Source organism: the organism of the source record quoted next, unplaced genomic scaffold, assembly GCF_019419815.1.
Source record: "Pyrus x bretschneideri cultivar Hongxiangsu unplaced genomic scaffold, Pyrus_bretschneideri_v1 Contig118, whole genome shotgun sequence".
Taxonomy (NCBI): Eukaryota; Viridiplantae; Streptophyta; class Magnoliopsida; order Rosales; family Rosaceae; genus Pyrus; species Pyrus x bretschneideri.
In genome coordinates this window covers 436,174-459,068 of record NW_025999411.1, presented here as the reverse complement: position 1 = coordinate 459,068, position 22,895 = coordinate 436,174, and positions in this window count along the sequence as shown.

Sequence of the window (22,895 nt, the reverse complement as noted above, 5' to 3'; positions counted from 1 at the left end):
GAAATAACGAAACAAGTTAATAACTAGACAGAATGTAATTGATGAAATAAGATGGTTGGTGAATTAGCTAGAGGTTCTTTCTCCACACATGATATTTATGCATATGAATCAATTTCCAGTTATTCCTTCATTGAATTATGAACGACAATGCCCCAAATTAACCGTGACATCACTAGTTAACCCTCAGATTTTCCTTATATTATTGGATTGGATGGCATCATTCGACAACCCAAAATATTCTCAAAAGTTCCCTACATGTCATCATAATAGAGATACAATCGAAGATCATTAAGAATAATGAAAACCATAAGCATTGACAAAGCATTTGCAACTATGACATCATGTTACTCATGCTAAGAATTAAACTTAACGCGATCGTGACAAGCGACCTTCACTACTTTCAAGTATAAGTTAGTAACGATTATGTGAAACCTTCTTAAACTTTAGCCACATATTCATGCATGCTAATTAAGTGTTGACCCTCAATCAACAAACATAAATAAGTTAATCATCAAATAGTTAAGCCAATTGCATTCACGAATCAAGAGTTCATAACCGGAATTCATCAATTCATATTACATAAATAATCATGGTATTGAAATCACCCCTAGCCAAAAAGGGTTTAGTTCCTCATAACTTTGAAATCAAAGAAACACCTAAACATTCCAACAACTCAAACGTGAATTGTATGAACGTTTAGGCCCTCTTATCTTCCATTCCTCATATTACAAAACAAAGAGAATTGAATTTAAACATTGAAATCAAAGAAACACCTAAACATTCCAACAACTCAAACGTGAATTGTATGAACGTTTAGGCCCTCTTGTCTTCCTCTTTATTGTGGCACAAGGACTAAGGGATGTTGTTGGTGTGTTGAATGGATTGGGGGATTATGGAAATGGATGAGGAGTGGTGGAGAAAATGGAGAGACTCACGGCTAGGGAGAAGAATGGATGATTTTTGAGGTGTGTTGTGTATGAAATGAGATGATTTTAGAATGAATGAATGCAAGGGTATTTATAGGAGGAGTGGAGATGTATATGGCTATTTGTTTAAGGTGTTTGTGGTTGCAATGATGAAGAATTGCATGTGGAAATAAAAGGGAAAATGTGGTGAAATGATGAAGTAGGAAGGTGGAAATGCATGTGAGATGTTGGAAAGGAAATGGGAATATGAGTAGGCCATGGCATGGGAGTTGTTTTGTTGGTGTAAATGTGCCATGGTTGCAATGATGAAGAATAAAGGGTGCATGTGGGGTGGAATTGAATGAATGCAAAGTGAATGAATAATGAAATGAGTTAAAGAGGGAGAATGTGGTGAAATGATGAAGTAGGAAGGTGGAAATGCATGTGACTTGTTTGTGGAATAAAGAATGAATGGTGGAATGATGAAGAGTTGCATAAAGAATGCATGTAGGGTTAGCTAGGTTGGCTTTGTTTGGGTGCATGTGTGTTAATGGTGGTTTTGCATGTGAATTGATGGATTGTTTTTGATGGAATGGATGGTTCTTTGCATGGCTTTTGAAGTGATTGTGGGCTTTGGAATTGGAAGGAAATGCATGGCCTTGGGGTTGGTTTAAGAGAGAATGGGCTAGGCCCTTTGTTTTATGTCCAAAATGAATACAAGGCCTTCAAATTCGTCCAACACTTTGGCTCCAATCATATGCTATCCATTCCAAGCCCAATTTTGCTCCAAAATGCTCCAAAATGCATCTTTTTGCTTCCTTAGCCATATGAACCTAAAAACACACGAAAATGGCTTAAACTACTAAAACAACTATGAATTAACAACATAGATGCACGAAAACAAGCTAAGTAAGTCGCCTAAATATGCTCCTATCATCATTACACATGCATTCCCTTCTTTAATCATTCCTAGCTGCCATTCACATGTTCTCCCATCCCTTCTCTCCCTATAAAACCATGCATTGCATTCATTCAATTCATTCATTCTTCCATACACATATCAGTCACAAACACCAACCATTCCCTTGTGCCATGCTCTCTCCCTAATAATCCAAACACCACACCAGAAATCATCTCATTGCCGTGGCCTCCTCCTTCCATTTTCACCACTCCTCAAACCATTCACACCATCAAACTATCCATTAGACCTTGTGCTACAACGAAGAGGAAGATAAGAGGGCCTAAACGTTCATACAATTCAAGTTTGAGTTGTTGGAATGTTTAGGTGTTTCTTTGATTTCAATGTTTAATTTCAATACTCTTTGTTTTGTACGAATGAGGAATGGAAGAGAAGAGGGCCTAAACGTTCATACAATTCAAGTTTGAGTTGTTGGAATGTTTAGGTGTTTCTTTGATTCTCTTTGTTTTGTATCATGAGGAACTAAACCCCCCCTTGGCTAGGGGGGATTCGAAATATATGTTTATGCTTGCGTTTTGATTTGATTACTTCTAATTGCATTTCATAAGTCGTGGATTCAATTTGTTTAGCTGTTTGATTGATAACTTATTTATGTATGTTTATTGAGAGTGCACGCTTAATTTTCATGCATGAATATGACGCTAGAATATAAGTGAGTTTCACCTAATAGTTACGAACTTATATTCACAAGTAGTGGAGGTTGCTTATAAACAATCGCGTTAAACGAATTCTTGGCATAAGTTTCATGCAATCATAGTAACGAATGCCTCGTCAACACTTATAATTTTCATAGAGCGTAATGATTCTTGCTTGTATCTCTATTATGCAATCATGTAGGGGACTTGTGGGAAATGTTTTGGGTTGTCGTATGCAATCATCCAATTCAATAACGTTAGGAAGATTTGAAGGTTAATTTAAGCGGACCTAATTAACCCGGGGTGATGAGTTTCATAATTTATTGAAATGCAATTGGAAATCTTTTTATTATGCAAGTGTAACATGTGTGGAGATGAACCCCTTGGCTAGCATCCATTCATTCCATTTCATCAATTTCATATTTACATTCTGTCTAGTTTATTAACTTGTTTCGTTAATTCAATTTTCCTCCAAAACAAATCCCCCTTTAATTTGAAGTCTTAGATTAGTTAGAAAGTGTTTTGATTTGTGTTTCTAAGTATTTTGATTCAAGTTTTCATCCAATTTCGTCCAAATTAGTGTAGGTGCTCAAAACTGCCCAGAAAGTGGTTTTTAGGCAGTTTTGAGTCTTCTAGTTGCTGTTTTGGGTTTTAGGTTTGTTTAAGTGTTTTAACTTTTAGTTTTGCATTCTTTGAGTCTAGTTTAGTGTTAAAGTGTCTTAATTTGTGTTTTAAAGTGTTTTGAATCAACCTTTAATCTTAAATTCGTCCAAATTTGTGTTTAAGGTCAGAAACTGCCTAGTTAGTGTTTTTAGGCAGTTTTGAGTCTTTTGAACCTGTTTTGAGTCCTTTGAGTCTTTGTGAACGTTTTTAACTTTGTTTTTATGTTTTTGAGTCAATTTAGAGGTTTTAGCAAGCCCTCCTAATCCCCGGTCTAGAACGATCCCTACTTGCATCCTTACTACAATTTGACAACAAGAGGGTTAATTTGTGTGCGTATAAATTCTCGCATCAAATTTTGGCGCCGTTGCCGGGGATTAGCAAATTTGCTAATCCCTTGGATTGTTCGTTTCTGTTATGTATTTTAGTTTTAGTTTTTGATTTGTGTTTTGTTTGTTGATTTCAAGTACTAGAGAAACACAACATGGCACTTGATAATGCTTCTCTTTTGTCACAGCTCATGGAAAGGTCCCAAATGCAAAGCGTTGATATATTCGATCTTCAATCAAGGAATAACGTGTTTTCCAATACTTACAATTCGGATTGGAGTGATCATTCAACTTCTATGTGGTGGGAACCTCAAAATGTTCAACAAGAAGGATATTGGCAGCCACCTCATATTCAATATGCCCAACCAAACTCAAGTTCGTCAATAGATTATAATGAAAAGCTTAATGAATTAATTTGTTTGGTGCAGGGCTCACAAAATCAACTCGAGGAGGCTCAACAAGGAGAATATTGGCAACCATATGAGGAGTTCTATACAACACCTATGCAGCCACCACAACCTACCCAAACAAATTCAAGTGAGTCTTTGTATAATGATACGGTTAGTAAGTTACTCACCAATTTGTCTCAGGGGCAAGAAGATCAAAACAAAGCAAGGCAAAATCAAGACAAAAGGTTGGACCACTTGGAAAAGCAAATTGGGCAGATAGCGGAGTTCATAGGACAATTTCAAGACCAAGGCAAACTCCCTATTTCAACCATGGCAAATCCGAAGGAGGATGAAGGACTGCAATTTGAGGAAGAGGAACACACCCAAGCCACGGCAAGGGAGGAAACACCTTTTGCCGCAGGCACCTATTGCACCTACGCCATCCAATTCAGGTATGGTTGTTCCAAAGTTAATTATTTCTAACCCCGTTCCACTGAATGTCCCTATTCCTTGCAGGCTCATGCAATCCAAGGAAGAAGAGGGTGAGAAAGGCATCTTCGAATCCTTTCCAAAGAATCAAGAGCAAGATGTGACTGGGGAATGTCTAGAATTCATCAAAGAGGATATACTTGAGACAATAATTCGCAAGGAAATTGGATTTCATGACACAGGACAAGTCATAACGCTCAAAACACCAAATCTAGCTGAAATTTCTAGTCTTACAACTTTCGAAGGGGTGTTTATTCTTGAGTTTATGTCGGAGCACACAGGTAAGCCACCTCCCCGAATTTCAATTTTGATTTATACTAATATGTTGTTAATGATTCAGGCACCCACTTTAGAATTTAAACCATTACCGGATCATTTCAAGTATCACCTTCCATTCAAAGATCAAGTCCATGCCGTTTGATTTATAAAAAAAAAAAAAAAAAAAAAAAAAAAAGAAGAAAAAAAAAAATAAATAAATAAAAGAATGTAGCCTTCACAAAGGTTGTGTACGTGAAGACCCACTACGTGGCGAAACTCTCGGAGCGGAAGGCATCGGAGCGGAAGGCATCGGAGCAGGAGACATCGGAGCGGGAGGCATCGGAGCTAGAGCATTCCAGGCCTCAATACTGGGTGGAACGCTGGATGACCCAGGAAAAAGGTGCCTCTGGAAGAAAGACGCAAGCCTTTGACGGTCACTTTGCATTCGACCTTGAGATTCTTGCAGCTCATCAAGCTTCCTCTTCATGCCCGACGAATAGTTATTTGCAAGCACATGCAAACTTCTATTCTCGTACTTAAGCTGTTTGATCTCCTGCTTAAGATTTTCCACCTCTGCCATCAATGATTCCACTTGACGGGACCGAGCAAGCAGGCGTTGGCCCATGTTGGACACAGAGCTCGCACACTGAACACTAAGTGCGAGGGATTCTTGAACGGCCAACTCATCGGACCGTCCTGAAAGCAGCTGACTATCTTTGGGAGTGAGGAGGTTCCTAGCTACTATTGTAGCTGTTATGGCATCCTGCATCACGGAGTCTTCACCTGTAAGAGGACCGTTAGAAGATAAGAAAGAAGGGCGCCATACGTTACCTTGACGCGGCGCGCCCGTATCACTGCTGAGACTCAATTCTAAGCTAAGGTTCGATGGGTTTGCCATTTTTCAAAGGTGTTCAAGAGAAGGGGTGGATGGAGTTAAATTTCAAAGGGCCGGAGACAATTTTCAAAAATGGGCAGTCTTCAGAGTATGTATGTTTGAGGTGATCGGTAGCTCTATAAAAAGCCAAGGCGACGAGTCCACCAATTCAAAAAGCCGGAATTTCCTGCGCAAAGTTCGGCGATGATCTCTTGGCTTTTCAGAAAACGCGTTCACTTTGTCAAAAGATCTCTGACAAAGTGAAAACACGTGGAGGCCATCATCGCAACTACACATCTTTAGCCGACAAACGCAAAGTTCGACGACGCTTTCTCTACTTTTCAGAAAACGCATGCAACTTTGTCAAAAGAGCCGCATCCGCACTACTACGTGTCGTTCAGAAAGCGAAGGGGCGTCGCTCAGAAATCGAAGGGGCGCCTGCTCAGAAATCGAAGAGGCGTCGTTCAGAAATCGAAGAGGCGTCACTATTTCAAAAAGCCGGATTTGCGGGATCAAAACGTTGTCGACAAGGGTAAAAGAACAATACCACCACTTGCTATTGGGAAATCCCTATATATGTCGACCTTCATCTTTTATGGCAAGGCAAACCTGAAGAAAATGCCCAACTCTTCCTCACTTTTGAGGGCGCACTCCCAGCAAAGCCTTTCGAAATACTCAATTCTTTCTTCTTCCCCAAAGATGATACCAGATGCCTGGAGTACAGATGACCCAGGAGGAAACAGCACAACAAATACATGTAATGATTCATTCACCGCTTCTTCAAAAGCAAAGGTATCTCATATCATCAAGGTCAAAAGCAAAAGTATCTCATATCATGCTCTTTCCCTGTCTTTTCCTTTGTCTTTGTTATTACTCGCATAGCAAAGTAAAAGAAGCAATCAGCCGGCACTTGGAGTCAGTCTTCCGACGGCCGGGAATCCCTTTCCTGATTGCATACCTAGCGTTGCTCTCGAGTAGTCATCTTCAACGGTTGATACACTTCCAGAGAAGGGACCACTTCTGCAAAGGGGAGCAAGTAAGGCAAGTGAAAATGACACATTGAAGCATGTGGAGACAAGCAACAACTGCATATGCTGAGCTATCCTCTAACCCTCTTCAATACGAATTGGAGAGATTGAACAAAGAAACAGATAAAAGGAGGAAGCTCAGACCTTCGGGGGAGACCAAAGGAAGCCTGCTGCCCAGTTCAAGAGTAGCACAAAGGAAAATCAACGATGGGAGCAGCGCAGTTCAAGAGTAAGCCTGTGGAATCACAAAGATCCAAGCCTCAATGCAATTACCAAGGAGAAGATGGAATTTACACTCTATAACCAGATTTGCGTCTCTAAACTCTTCTCTTTGTTAACTACATTCTGCCATGTTTAGTATGTTTAGTTGTTTTTTGTGTGTTTACTTATGTTTTGTGTGAATCTATGCTTAAAACATTGAGGACAATGTTTGATTTAAGTGTGGGGGGGTAACTAAGTATATTTATGCAAATTCGTGGGATTTTATCACCCATAACTTCAAATGTTCTTCCTTGCTGTTTTAAGGTGTTTTTAAGTTGTTTTAAAGTGTTTTAGTATGTTCTGTTTTTATAACTCCGAAAATCACATAAAATTTTGAAAAACACGTTTTGAAAAGCCTAAAAAGAGTGTTTTGAGTCGTTTTTGTGTGTTTGTGTCTTAGGGTACCTTCCAACACAATGATAAGGATTTGGTTTGTAATTGCATGACTGTTAAAAAGAGTTATAAACATAGAGAAAAGTTTGATTTACTCTTGGTATATGCTTGGTTATGGTTATAATGTATGACTTCACATGCAATCATAAAAGAAAATTTCGTTTTTGTAACATGCTTGAAGGAAGGAACTCAAACAAACGCTACAACCCTGTGAGACTCAAGCCATTACCTTCTTTGGAGAGTTATAATCTGTGATTCTTTGTTTTCTAAAGTTGTTGCATGATCTCATTATTCCTTGCTTGGTTGCTACTTAGAATGCAATTATATCATGATAGAACTAAATGCTAGAACTTATATCCGTTTCATTCAAAGCATGACATTGAATTGCATAACATATATCAAGATGAAGTTGTGTAACCACCACCATAGCCAAATAGCCTTACTTCCCATATTTCGTATATGTTGTAAGTTTTAACCCCGTTGAGCCTTGTTTAGCCTTTATTCTTTGTTTACCCACATTTTCCTCACCTAGCCTAGAGTAGGACTTTCCTATACCCTTGTTCTTAAAGTATAGTGAGCATGACTTAAATGAATTCCTTTTGAGTTACATTATGCAAGAAAATGAGTGTGGGGGAGTAAAAGTTTGTTCTTACGTTTATATGTATGTTTTGAGATTCAAAAAAGAAAAGAAGAAGAAAAAAAAAAAAAAAAAAAAAAAAAAGAGTGAAAATAAGTAAGAATGAACTCACGAGCGTTGATGGTTGAAGAAAGGGTCCAAAAAGTTGAATATGGCCCTAAGTTTTGTGTGACTTTCCCTTGGGTGTTCAAAGTTGACTTCTGCGTTCTTAAGGGAATTCTAAGTGCCTAATTCAATACTTTGCTCACTATTGCTTTAAGAATGTTTGTTTATCCTTCACCTTTCATTGTTAGCCAATACCCTAGCCCCGTTACAACCCTTTGACTTCTATCTTGAGTGTTATGTGTTTCAAAATGTGGAGTTTGGAATTGATATGAGCTTATGGAATCACTGGTTCTCATTCTAAGTAGTAGCATTCCATTCATGAGATCATATTCATGTCATTATCGTAAATCCAGAAAATGCTTTCTTTGTTATAACATATGTGAGGTACTAGTCTTTCATGTTTACATCAATCTCTCACATATAACTAGTATATGGTGTGTAGTCAGAAAATCTGTGTGAAAATAGAGTGCATTCTAGTAAGGAATTGAGGAAATTCTCTAAGGCATGTTACTACATTCAAATCATGGTTTTAAATGCTTAATTGTGAACTAGTATGTGGTGACTATGATTAAAAATGTACTTAAGTGTAAAGATGGCTAAAATCTGTGGGAATAATGATTTTTAACTTGTCATGTACATTGGAAATCCCTGATACGATTGTTGGAAGGTTTAGGTTGTGTTTTTCTTGTTCAGTGTCGTTTTGTTTTTGGTTTCTTTTGTTTTGTTTTGCTCGAGGACTAGCAAAAGCTAAGTGTGGGGGTATTTGATAGGAGCATATTCATGCGACTTAAATGGCTTGTTCTCGTGCATTTACGTTATGTTTCTTTAGTTATTTTAGTACTTTAAGCTATTTTCGTGTGTTTGTAGGTCCAAAGGGCTAAAGGAGCAAAAAGATGCATTTTGGAGACTTTTGGAGCACTTTTGGGCTAAGGATGGATAGCCTATGCTTGGAGCCAAAGTGTTGGACGAAATTGAAGACCTAATTGAAGACCAAAGTGTTGGAACCTTGTTCCCTTTAGTTTTAGGACATTTAAACCTTTCCTATATCCTTAGCCGTGCATAACATTCCAACATTCCACTCCTTCATTTCAGCCACACTCCCACATATCATTACTTATCATCACCACTTATCACTTATCATAATCACATATCATTACTTATCATCACCACTTATCACTTATCATAAATCATTACTTATCATCACCACTTATCACTTATCATAATCACATATCATACACTTATCATCACCACTTATCACTTATCATAATCACCCATAATCATTCACATAAATCAGCCACATGCATTCACTCTTCATAATTCAACCTAGCTGTCATGTTTCCCCTTTCATCATTCCCTCACATTCTTTAATTCAGCCAACACATGCTTACACATGCATTTTCAGCACCAAAGAATCATTGCACATGCATTTCCAACCCACATGCATCATTTAATCATTCAAACATGCAGCCACATTCACTTTACCTAGCTGTCATGTTCCCTCTCCCATCCATTTTCAGATTTCCACCAACCAATCTAGTTGTCATTACACATGCATTCCCTTCTTTAATCATTCCTAGCTGCCATTCACATGTTCTCCCATCCCTTCTCTCCCTATAAAACCATGCATTGCATTCATTCAATTCATTCATTCTTCCATACACATTTCAGTCACAAACACCAACCATTCCCTTGTGCCATGCTCTCTCCCTAATAATCCAAACACCACACCAGAAATCATCCCATTGCCGTGGCCTCCTCCTTCCATTTTCACCACTCCTCAAACCATTCACACCATCAAACTATCCATTAGACCTTGTGCTACAACGAAGAGGAAGATAAGAGGGCCTAAACGTTCATACAATTCAAGTTTGAGTTGTTGGAATGTTTAGGTGTTTCTTTGATTTCAATGTTTAATTTCAATACTCTTTGTTTTGTACGAATGAGGAATGGAAGAGAAGAGGGCCTAAACGTTCATACAATTCAAGTTTGAGTTGTTGGAATGTTTAGGTGTTTCTTTGATTTCAATGTTTAATTTCAATACTCTTTGTTTTGTACGAATGAGGAATGGAAGAGAAGAGGGCCTAAACGTTCATACAATTCAAGTTTGAGTTGTTGGAATGTTTAGGTGTTTCTTTGATTCTCTTTGTTTTGTATCATGAGGAACTAAACCCCCCCTTGGCTAGGGGGGGATTCGAAATATATGTTTATGCTTGCGTTTTGATTTGATTACTTCTAATTGCATTTCATAAGCCGTGGATTCAATTTGTTTAACTGTTTGATTGATAACTTATTTATGTATGTTTATTGAGAGTGCACGCTTAATTTTCATGCATGAATATGACGCTAGAATATAAGTGAGTTTCACCTAATAGTTACGAACTTATATTCACAAGTAGTGGAGGTTGCTTATAAACAATCGCGTTAAACGAATTCTTGGCATAAGTTTCATGCAATCATAGTAACGAATGCCTCGTCAACACTTATAATTTTCATAGAGCGTAATGATTCTTGCTTGTATCTCTATTATGCAAGTGTTACATGTGTGGAGATGAACCCCTTGGCTAGCATCCATTCATTCCATTTCATCAATTTCATATTTACATTCTGTCTAGTTTATTAACTTGTTTCGTTAATTCAATTTTCCTCCAAAACAAATCCCCCTTTAATTTGAAGTCTTAGATTAGTTAGAAAGTGTTTTGATTTGTGTTTCTAAGTATTTTGATTCAAGTTTTCATCCAATTTCGTCCAAATTAGTGTAGGTGCTCAAAACTGCCCAGAAAGTGGTTTTTAGGCAGTTTTGAGTCTTCTAGTTGCTGTTTTGGGTTTTAGGTTTGTTTAAGTGTTTTAACTTTTAGTTTTGCATTCTTTGAGTCTAGTTTAGTGTTAAAGTGTCTTAATTTGTGTTTTAAAGTGTTTTGAATCAACCTTTAATCTTAAATTCGTCCAAATTTGTGTTTAAGGTCAGAAACTGCCTAGTTAGTGTTTTTAGGCAGTTTTGAGTCTTTTGAACCTGTTTTGAGTCCTTTGAGTCTTTGTGAACGTTTTTAACTTTGTTTTTATGTTTTTGAGTCAATTTAGAGGTTTTAGCAAGCCCTCCTAATCCCCGGTCTAGAACGATCCCTACTTGCATCCTTACTACAATTTGACAACAAGAGGGTTAATTTGTGTGCGTATAATTCTCGCATCAGCAGTCCACATAAAAAGCTTAAGGAATGGCGTAGAATTCAAGGTGAACGGGCATCGGTTGAAGCCATATTACGAGCATGGTGTGGGGCAAGTGGTGGAAGACATTCCTTTCCATTCCGTGGGCTCAAATGAAGATTGAAGAAGGTCTCGTCCGGCTGCAAGACGTAAAAGAAAGCGCTTCGTGGGAGGCAACCCAAGGGTTGTGTACGTGAGGCCCCACTACGTGGCAACACTCTCGGAACAGAAGGCATTGGAGCGGGAGGCATCGGAGCAAGAGGCACCGGAGCGGAAGGCATCGGAGCAGGAGGCACCAAAGATAGATCATTCAAGGCCCCAAACCTTGGTGGAACGCTGGATGACCCAGGAAAGAGGTGCCTCTGGAAGAAAGCCGCAAGCTTTTGACGGTCATCAAGCTCATCAAGCTTCTTCTTCATGCCTGTCGAATAATTGTTGGCAAGCACGTGCAAACTTCGGTTCTCGTACTTAAGCTGTTTGATCTCCTGCTTAAGACTCTCCACCTCTGCCATCAAGGATTCAACCTGACGGGAGCGAGCAAGAAGGCGTTGGCCCATGTTGGACACAGAGCCAGCGCACTGAACGCTAAGAGCCAAGGACTCTTGAACGGCCAACTCATCGGACCGTCCTGAAAGCAACTGACTGTCTTTGGGGGTGAGGAGGTTCCGAGCTACTATCGTAGCTGTTGTTGCATCCGTGATAGGAGCATATTCATGCGACTTAAATGGCTTGTTCTCGTGCATTTACGTTATGTTTCTCTCGTTATTTTAGTCCTTTATGCTCTTTGGGGACATCAAACAAAGGGCCTAGCCCAATCAAACAAATCCTTTGAGCCATGGAAAACCTCTAGCCCAATCAAACATATTATGCCATGCAAACCAACCTATTTTAGGCCCATTCTATGTACTTAAACCCTAGCCCTTTAAACTAGCCCTATTATCACTTATCACTTTCATTCACTTATCAAACCATTCACTTATCACTTCCATTCACTTATCACTTATCACTACCATTCACTTATCACTCACCACATATCATTCATTAATCACTTAACATATCATTCATTTATCACTTAACATAATCATTCACTTATCACTTATCATACTCACATTTCAACCATTTAAACACATGCATTTCAACTCACATGAACACCCACCTCTTTCCACCTAATCCACATGCTTTCACAACCTAAAACACATGCATTTCCAACATCAAAATCTGCCTTGTGCCGTGCCTTCCCTCCACATTCCAGCTTCCCTTCTCTTTGCAGCCACATTTCCACATGCATTCCCTCTTTTCCTAGCTGTTTTTCCATCATTATTTCAACCTAACATTCACCACATGCACCCTTTAAACAAACCCAAACATGCAGCCACAAATAACCTCCCTTTGTCGTGCACTCTCCATCACAATTTCAGCTTTCCTCCTTGCAATTTCCACATGCATTCACTTCATCATTACACCACCACTCATTCTTTAAATCCACATGCACATTCAATCATTCACTCAAGCACCCTTGTGCCATGTTTCCCCCTTTGTTCCCACCCATCACATGCATCATCATCAAACAAACACTCAATGCCGTGCACTCCCACTTCATCATTCCAGCTTTCCAATTTAATTCACATGCATTCCATCCTTTAATATCCAACCCACATGCACTTTAATCATTCAATTACCCCATTCACACAACTTTTCTTCAAGCCTAACCCGTGCATTCCCTTGCATTTCCACAATCTTAATCATTCAACACATGCATCAACACACCAACAACAATCAATGCCGTGCACTCCTTTAGCATTTCCAGTTTTTCCCTTTACATTTCACATGCATTTCCACCTTCCTACTTCATCATTTCAGCCACCATTCATTCTTTAATCCACATGCATTCACACACACTTCACACAAACAACATTCACATGCAAACACATGTTTTCCCAACAACCAAATCAGCCAACACATGCCACAATTCCATCCATGTCGTGGGTTCCCTTTGCTCTCCTTGTGCAATTCCAGCTTTTCACATGTGTCCTAGCTGTTTTTCCATCATTCCTCCACACAAACACCTTAAACAAACAGCCATATAACCTCCACTACTCCTATAAATACCCTAGCATTCATTCATTCACACATCATCTCATTTTTCCTCATTTCATACACAACACACCACAAACACACCATTTCCCAAATCCTTGTCGTGGGTTTCTAACCTATCTTCTATCTATCCTCTTCCATTTCCATCCCTCTCCAACCATTCCCCACTCCATTCCACATACACTTAAAGCCCTAAACATCTCCTTAGACCTTGTGCCACAACGAAGAGGAAGATAAGAGGGCCTAAACGTTCATACAATTCAAGTTTGAGTTGTTGGAATGTTTAGGTGTTTCTTTGATTTCAATGTTTAATTTCAATTCTCTTTGTTTTGTAAATATGAGGAACTAAACCCTTTTTGGCTAGGGGTGACTTCAATACCATGATTATTTATGTGATATGAATTGATGAATTCCGGTTATGAACTCTTGATTCGTGAATGCAATTGGCTTAACTATTTGATGATTAACTTATTTGTGTTTGTTGATTGAGGGTCGACACTTAATTAGCATGCATGAATATGTGGCTAAAGTTTAAGAAGGTTTCACATAATCGTTACTAACTTATACTTGAAAGTAGTGAAGGTCGCTTGTCACGATCGCGTTAAGTTTAATTCTTAGCATGAGTAACATGATGTCATAGTTGCAAATGCTTTGTCAATGCTTATGGTTTTCATTATTCTTAATGATCTTCGATTGTATCTCTATTATGATGACATGTAGGGAACTTTTGAGAATGTTTTGGGTTGTCGAATGATGCCATCCAATCCAATAATATAAGGAAAATCTGAGGGTTAACTAGTGATGTCACGGTTAATTTGGGGCATTGTCGTTCATAATTCAATGAAGGAATAACTGGAAATTGATTCATATGCATAAATATCATGTGTGGAGAAAGAACCTCTAGCTAATTCACCAACCATCTTGTTTCACAACACTTGTTTACAATCTGTCCATTTTTGCATTTTGTTTGTTTATTTCAACTTCGTCAAAACTAAAACCCCCTTTTTTATTTCCTTGTTCCCAAGTGTCTTAAATCTGTTTTAATTTAGTTTTTATGTTTTTAAGTCAATTTAGAAGGTTTTAGCAAGCCCTCTTAATCCCCGGTCTAGAACGATCCCTCACTTATCCATTCTACTACAATTGTCAAACGAGGGTTTAATTTGAGTGTCAAGTAATTCTCACATCAAATTTTGGCGCCGTTGCCGGGGATCAACAACTTTGTTAATCCCTTGTCTTTATTTTTATTTATTTTTTTTTGTTTTTCTTGCATTCTTATTTCAGATTCTTAGTTTGTTTGTTTTCTTGTTTTTCAGGTACTATGTATGACTCGTAGCTCTCGGCCTATTATAGAGAACATCTCCGACTTTGACGGTGATTTTGAACGCACTTTGAGGAGAACGAGGAGTCAACAAGAGCCACCACAACCTCCACCACAACCTGGGCTTGAAGAAGACGAAGTAGGTGTAGAAGAAAAGCCCACGGATCAGATTTTTGAAGAAGAACAAGCCATGGCAGCAGATAATAGAACCATCAAGGAGCTTTCGGCCTCGGGTTTAGATAATGCATTGCCTCTTTGTATCCAATACCCCACGGCTGCAGAGGGGAAGACTGAGGTGTTTGAACTCAAATCCAGTTTGTTACACCATATTCCGAAGTTCCATGGCTTGTCTATGGAAGACCCCAACAAACACTTGAAGGAGTTCGAGGTGGTTTGTTCGAGCATGACCCCCGTCACTGTGGATGGGAGTATATTGAAGATGAAGGCCTTTCCATTTTCACTTATGGACAAGGCCAAAGATTGGCTCTACGAACTAGCCCCGGGAACTGTGACTTCGTGGGAGAGTATGAAGCGTGCTTTCTTGGAGAAATTCTTCCCTACTTCGAGAGTGATTCTCCTACGGAAGAAAATTAGTGGTATTCAACAGAATCATGGTGAGACATTCCCGGCTTATTATGAGCGCTTCAAGGGCCTTGTAGCTTCATGTCCTCAACATCAAATGAAGGAGGAACTTCTCCTTCAATATTTCTATGAGGGCCTCCTTCCTATCGAACGTCAAATGCTTGATGCATCAGCGGGAGGAGCATTGGTGGACAAAACACCAAGGGATGCCAAGATTCTCATAGCCAACCGAGCGCTCAACGCTCAACAATATGAAGGAGTGGGCCAAAGGGAAGCCCCACGGCAACAAAGTGTAAATGAGGTGAGTGCTATTTCTGAAATTCAATCACAACTTGCTAATCTTACTTCTCTTGTTTCTCAGGTTGTGATTGGTCCAAAAGCGCAAGAACACCAAGTTTGTGGCGTGTGCTCAATTCAAGGGCATCCATCCGACAAGTGCCCTCAACTAATCGAGAATGATGGGTGGGAATCTGCCAATGCAATTGGTTTCCAAGGACAAAATCAAAACAACCCATACTCGAACACTTACAATGCCGGATGGAGGGACCATCCAAACTTCAAATGGAGGGAGCCACAACAAGCTGCCCAACAAGGAGGATTTAGGCCAAACCCCCCTGGTTTTTATTCCAAGCCGTATGCACCCCAACAACCCCAACAACCTTCGGCATCATCTCATTCAGGTACGTCCTTGGAAAGTGATCAAGCTATGCAATTACTAACCTCTATTTCGCAGGGGTTGCAAAATCAAAACAATCGGATAGCAAATAACGAGAAGGAGATGATGGATATGAAGAAACAAATAGGGCAGATTTCTGAGTTCCTTGGACAGATTAGAGAGCAAGGAAAGCTTCCTAGCTCAACCACAGTCAATCCAAAGGGAGGATTCAAATCCGCCAAGGCCATCACCCTAAGGGGTGGAAAAGAAGTTGGGACCGAGCCAAACAATCCCAAATCTGCCTAGAAAGTAGATGAAGAGACGACACAACCTGAGGAATTGTCTAGCTCACCCACGGAAAGGGTGAAAAACCCAATGCCGCAGGCCCCCAATCACCCTAACTCGGTCAAATCAGGTAATTTAAGTTCAAATTCATGTACTTCACATCCTAATCTGCCCAATGTACCTTTTCCTCGCAGGTTCATGCAAGAAAAAAAGGAAGAAAGCGAGAAGGACATTCTTGAAACGTTCCGGAAGGTGCAAGTGAACATACCGCTTCTCGATGCAATCAAACAGGTTCCAAAGTATGCTAAATTCCTCAAGGACCTATGCAATACAAAGAGAAGAAGGGCAAACAAAGAGGTAGTGAAGGTAAGCGAGAATGTGTCCGCTGTTTTGCAACGTAAACTGCCTACCAAGTGCAAAGACCCCGGTAGTTTCACGATTCCTTGTGTGATTGGACATAATCGTTTTGAACATGCCATGCTTGATTTAGGTGCATCCATAAATGTGATAGGAGCATATTTATGCGCCTTAGTTAGCTAGTTCTTATGCATTTTTGTTATGTTTTCTTCGTTAAAGTAGTCTTTTAAGCTACTTTCATGTGTTTTCAGGTTTAAAGGACATATTACATGAAATGATGCAATTTGGAGCTTTTGGAGCAAAATTGAGCTGGAATGTGGTGTATGCAAATGGAGCACGAGGAATGGACGTGGTTGAAGGTCAAAGGAGTTCAAGAAATGAAGAAATGAAAGTGAAGAGCAAAGAAGTCGGAATTGGCAACCAAAGTTTCTAAAGTTGGAAGTTTCTATTCTTGGAGGTTTCCATTGTCGTGAGTTTCTATTCTTGGCTTTGGGCTTTTAGATGATATAAACCCAAAACTAAACCCTAAGCCATGGCCCCCCCATTTGATTATGCACCCTAATTCCTCTCCAAAACCGTGCAGCCACCATCACAGATTATTCCCCATTAATTCCCTCAATTTCCCATCAATCCGTGCATTTTATTCACACCCTAATTCCTCCTTATTAACCCTAACACTAATCAGCCACCATCCCATTTTTAATTCTTATTCCCTAAGCCATTATCTCCCATTTCCTCTCCATAATCCGTGCAATTCCACATATATACCTATCATTATTCTAATCAGCCGCCATAGCATCCAATCTCCCATAATTATTCCAGCCGCATCACACAATCCCATTATTCCTTCCCACTAAACCGTGCATCCACCATTCCATTTCCATCCGCACTATCCCATTTAGTTTACCACTAAACTGTGCATTTGATGCACCCTAATTCCCACCAGCCACACCTTTTCCCTTCCACCATAAATACCTTAAACAAACATCCATTCACATCTCTACTCCTCCTATAAATACCCATTCATTCCATTCACCAAAGGATCTCATTTTCCATTGCAATACACAAACACTTCCCCTTCCATTTCTGTGCAGTTTTTCTCCTCCATTGCAGCCACTATCCAACCACTTCCCATCCCTCAAAAACACTTCATACCATCACACAACCTATCCTTAAACCTTGTGCTACAACAACGAGGAAGAGAAGAGTGCCTAAACGTTCATACAATTCAAGTTTTGAGTTGTTGGAATGTTTAGGTGTTTCTTTGATTTCAAAGTTTCATTTTAATTCTCTTTGTTTTGTACGTATAAGGAATGGAAGAGAAGAGTGCTTAAACGTTCATACAATTCAAGTTTTGAGTTGTTGGAATGTTTAGGTGTTTCTTTGATTTCAAAGTTATGAGGAACTAAACCCCCTTTAGCTAGGGGGTGATTCGAAACTATGTTTATATTTGCAATATGAATTGATTAACTTTCGTTGGAATTTCATAAGTTGTGGATTCAATTTGTTTAACCGTTTGATTGATAACTTATTTATGAATGTTTATTAAGAATGCGCGCTTAATTTTCATGCATAAATATGACGCTAGAATATAAGTGAATTTCACCTAATCGTTATGAACTTATATTCACAAGTAGTGGAGGTTGCTTATAAACAATCGCGTTAAATGAATTCTTGGCATGAGTTTCATGCTCATCATAGTAACGAATGCCTCGTCAACACTTATAGTTTTCATAATGCTTAATGATCTTTGATTGTATCTTTATTGTGCTGTTCACGTAAAGGACTTTTGGAGAATGTTGTGAATTGCGTTGCGCAAACCCATCCAATTCATTAACTTAAGGAAAACTTGACGGTTAATTTAAGCGGACCTAATTAATCCGGAGTGTTGAGTTTCATAATTTATCGAAAGACCAACTGAGAATCAATCTTGTATGCAAGTATAACATGTGTGGAGAAGAACCCCTTAGCTAGCCTTCATTCCATTCATTCCATCACAAATTCATATTTACATTCCGCTTAGTTTATTAACTTGTTTTGTTATTTCAATTTTCGTCAAATCAAAACTTTTCCTCCCCCCTTTACTTTCTTGTTCTTTAGTGCTTAGAATCTGTTTAGTTTATGTTTTAAAGTATTTTGAATCAAGCCATAATCTTAAATTCGTCCAAAATTAGTTTTGAGTCTTTTGGTTTGTCTTAATGTTTTAAATTTTAGTTTTGCATTCTTTGAGTCTAGTTTAGTGTTTTATATTGTTTTTACGTTCTTAAGTCAATTTAGAAGGTTTTAGCAAGCCCTCCTAATCCCCGGTCTAGAACGATCCCTCACTTATCCATTCTACTACAACTGTCAAACGAGGGTTTAATTTGAGTGTCAAGTAAATCTCGCATCAAAATGTCATGCCTTATTCTATTTATACATCTATGAATTTGGGTGAATTAAAACAAGATGGTGTAATTATACAATTGGCCGATCGTTCTAACGCGTATCCAAAAGGAGTTTTGGAAGATGTGCTTGTGCAGGTGAACCATTTAATTTTTCCGGCTGATTTCTACATCCTAGACATGGAGGATTCAGCCCATTCTACATCTTTGCCGATTCTCCTTGGTAGGCCATTCATGAAGACGGCCCGAACGAAGATTGATGTATATAAAGGCACCTTGACAATGGAATTCGATGGGGAAGTGATTGATTTTAATATTTCTGAAACTATCAGATATCCCGTTGATGACCATTCTTGTTTTTCCATTGATGTTATCGATTCTTTGGCGCAGGTATACCTTGAAGAATTGAACGAGGACGCCCTGGAAACAACCATCACTAAGGCCATAGAGTGCAAAAATGAAGGATTTGGGCCAATGCAAGACCACGGCAAGGAGGAGGAATTCTTTGCCATGGGTTCTAGTGAAGAAATAATTGAGGTTGTGGCAGCCCTTGAGTCATTGCCACAACAATATGGTAAGGTTCCACTCTCACTTTCAAATTCAGTTTCCACTAAGATGCTACCTTCTGTTGTTCAGGCACCATCGCTTGAACTTAAGCCGTTGCCGGACCATTTGAAGTATGTGTTTTTGGGAGAAGGCGAAACATTGCCCGTCATCATTTCATCAAGTCTCACGGCAATGGAGGAGGAGAAGCTTGTGAGGGTGCTGCGAGAACACAAAACGGCCATAGGGTGGACTTTGGCCGACATTAAAGGAATAAGCCCTACCACATGCATGCACCGTATACTTCTTGATGAGGGGACTAAGCCATCTCGAGAGGCTCAATGCCGTCTCAACCCTCCGATGATGGAAGTGGTGAAGAAGGAAATAATCAAGCTTTTGGATTGCGGAGTGATCTACCCTATCTCCGATAGCCGTTGGGTCTCTCCAGTTCAAGTCGTTCCCAAGAAGTCCGGAGTAACTGTTATCAAGAATGATGAGAATGAGCTCGTGCCTACACACATTCAGACTGGATGGCGAGTATGTATCGATTACCGGAAGCTAAATGCCATGACTAGGAAAGATCACTTTCCTTTGCCATTCATCGACCAGATGCTCGAAAGGTTAGCCGGTCATGCTTTTTACTGTTTTCTTGATGGATACTCTGGATATAACCAAATTGTGATAGCCCCGGATGATCAAGAGAAGACCACATTCACATGTCCCTTTGGAACATTTGCTTATCGTCGCATGCCATTTGGCTTATGCAACGCACCGGCCACTTTCCAAAGGTGTATGGTAAGTATATTTTCCGATTTTGTTGAAAAGATCATTGAGGTTTTCATGGATGATTTCAGTGTGTTTGGGAGTTCATTTGATAATTGCTTGGATAATCTGACCTTAATTTTGAAACGATGTGTTGAAACTAACCTTGTCTTGAATTGGGAGAAATGTCACTTTATGGTGAAACAAGGTATAGTTTTAGGACATATTGTTTCAGAAAAAGGAATTGAAGTAGATAAATCGAAAATAGACCTTGTACGTCACTTACCCTCTCCTACTTCGGTTAGAGAGGTACGTTCGTTTCTTGGCCATGCAGGGTTCTATAGGCGTTTTATCAAGGACTTCTCCAAGATGTCCAACCCTCTTTGCCGGTTGCTTCAAAAAGATGTGCCATTTAAGTTTGATGAAGAGTGTAATTCGGCATTTAACCAACTCAAGGAGAAGCTAGTCTCGGCCCCCATTATTGTACCTCCAGATTGGAGCCTTCCGTTCGAGCTCATGTGCGATGCATCCGACTATGCATTAGGAGCTGTTCTAGGACAAAGAAGAGACAAGCGGCCGCATGTCATATACTATGCCTCTCGGACTCTCGATGATGCCCAATTGAACTACTCCACGACGGAAAAAGAACTTCTAGCTGTGGTTTTTGCTTTAGATAAATTCCGTTCATATTTAATTGGTACTAAAGTAATCGTTTATTCTGATCATGCAGCTTTGAGGTACTTGCTCACGAAAAAGGAAGCAAAGCCGAGGCTTATCCGTTGGATTCTTCTTCTTTAAGAATTTGATATTGAAATCCGGGATAAGAAAGGAAGCGAGAATGTAGTGGTTGACCATTTAAGCCGAATGATCCACGAGGAGCATGAACATGCCGTACTTATCCCTGAAACTTTTCCCGATGAGCAGCTGCTATCCATTGAGGTAAGTGAACCATGGTATGCAGATTTAGTGAATTACTTGGTGGCTAAACAATTTCCAAATGAACTAAACAAGCACCAACGTGAGAAGCTTAAAAATGATGCACGTTTCTATGTTTGGGATGACCCTTATTTGTGGAAGTATTGCTCAGATCAAATTGTACGTAGATGTGTGCATGATTCTGAATTTCACTCAATTCTAAGCTTTTGTCACACATATGCATGTGGTGGTCATTTTGGCACACAACGCACTGCCCTCAAGGTTCTAGAGTGTGGTTTTTATTGGCCGACTATATTTAGGGATGCTAGAACCTTTTGTATGTCTTGTGATCGTTGCCAACGAATGGGTAACATAGGTACCAAGGACCAAATGCCGCAAACCCCTGTTTTAATGTTGAAATTTTTGATGTTTGGGGCATTGATTTCATGGGCCCTTTCCCTCCATCTTATGGTTTCACTTATATCTTGCTAGCCGTTGATTATGTTTCTAAATGGGTGGAAGCAAAAGCCACCCGTACTAACGATTCTAAGGTGGTTGCAGATTTCGTGAAAACTAACATTTTTACTAGGTTTGGAATGCCGAGAGTAATCATAAGTGATGGAGGGTCTCATTTTTGCAATCGGACCATTGAGGCGTTGCTAAGAAAGTACCATGTCAACCATAAGGTCTCCACACCTTACCATCCTCAAACAAATGGCCAAGCCGAGGTGTCTAACCGAGAAATCAAACAAATTTTGGAGAAGACCGTTGGACCAACAAGGAGGGATTGGAGCTTACGTTTAGATGATGCACTGTGGGCATATCGTACGGCGTACAAAACACCCATTGGGATGTCACCTTTTTGGCTCGTCTATGGTAAGCCATGTCATTTGCCCGTAGAGTTAGAGCACAAGGCACATTGGGCCGTGAAGACTTTCAACATGGACATAGATGCAGCGGGAGTTCATAGGAAGCTCCAATTGAATGAACTTGAGGAGATTCGGAATGAAGCCTATGAGAATGCCCGGATGTACAAAGCCAAGACCAAAGCATTCCATGATAAAATGATTCGAACCAAGACCTTCACAGTTGGGCAGAAAGTGTTACTTTTCAACTCTCGCCTACGTTTGTTTCCTGGTAAGTTGCGTTCTAAATGGATTGGCCCGTTTGTTGTTACTAACGTTTTACCTTATGGTGCAGTCCACATAAAAAGCTTAAGGAATGGCGTAGAATTCAAGGTGAACGGGCATCGGTTGAAGCCATATTACGAGCATGGTGTGGGGCAAGTGGTGGAAGACATTCCTTTCCATTTCGTGGGCTCAAATGAAGATTGAAGAGAGTACTCGTCCGGCTACACGACGTAAAAGCAAGCGCTTTGTGGGAGGCAACCCAATACAGTGAATAAAGCTTGTTTATTGATTTCCGAGTGATTACAAAAAAAAAAAAAAAAAAAAAAAAAAATGGCAGAAAGATGGAGCCTTTACAAAGGTTGTGTATGTGAGGCCCCACTATGTGGCAACACTCTCGGAGCAAGAGGCATCAGAGCAGAAGGCATCGGAGCAGGAGGCATCGGAGCAGGAGGCATAGGAGCGGAAGGCACCGAAGATAGATCATTCAAGGCCCCAAACCTTGGTGGAACGCTGGATGACCCAGGAAAGAGGTGCCTCTGGAAGAAAGCTGCAAGCTTTTGACGGTCATCAAGCTCATCAAGCTTCCTCTTCATGCTTGACGAATAATTGTTGGCAAGCACGTGCAAACTTTGGTTCTCGTACTTAAGCTGTTTGATCTCCTGCTTAAGACTCTCCACCTCCGCCATCAAGGATTCACCTGACGGGAGTGAGCAAGAAGGCGTTGGCCCAT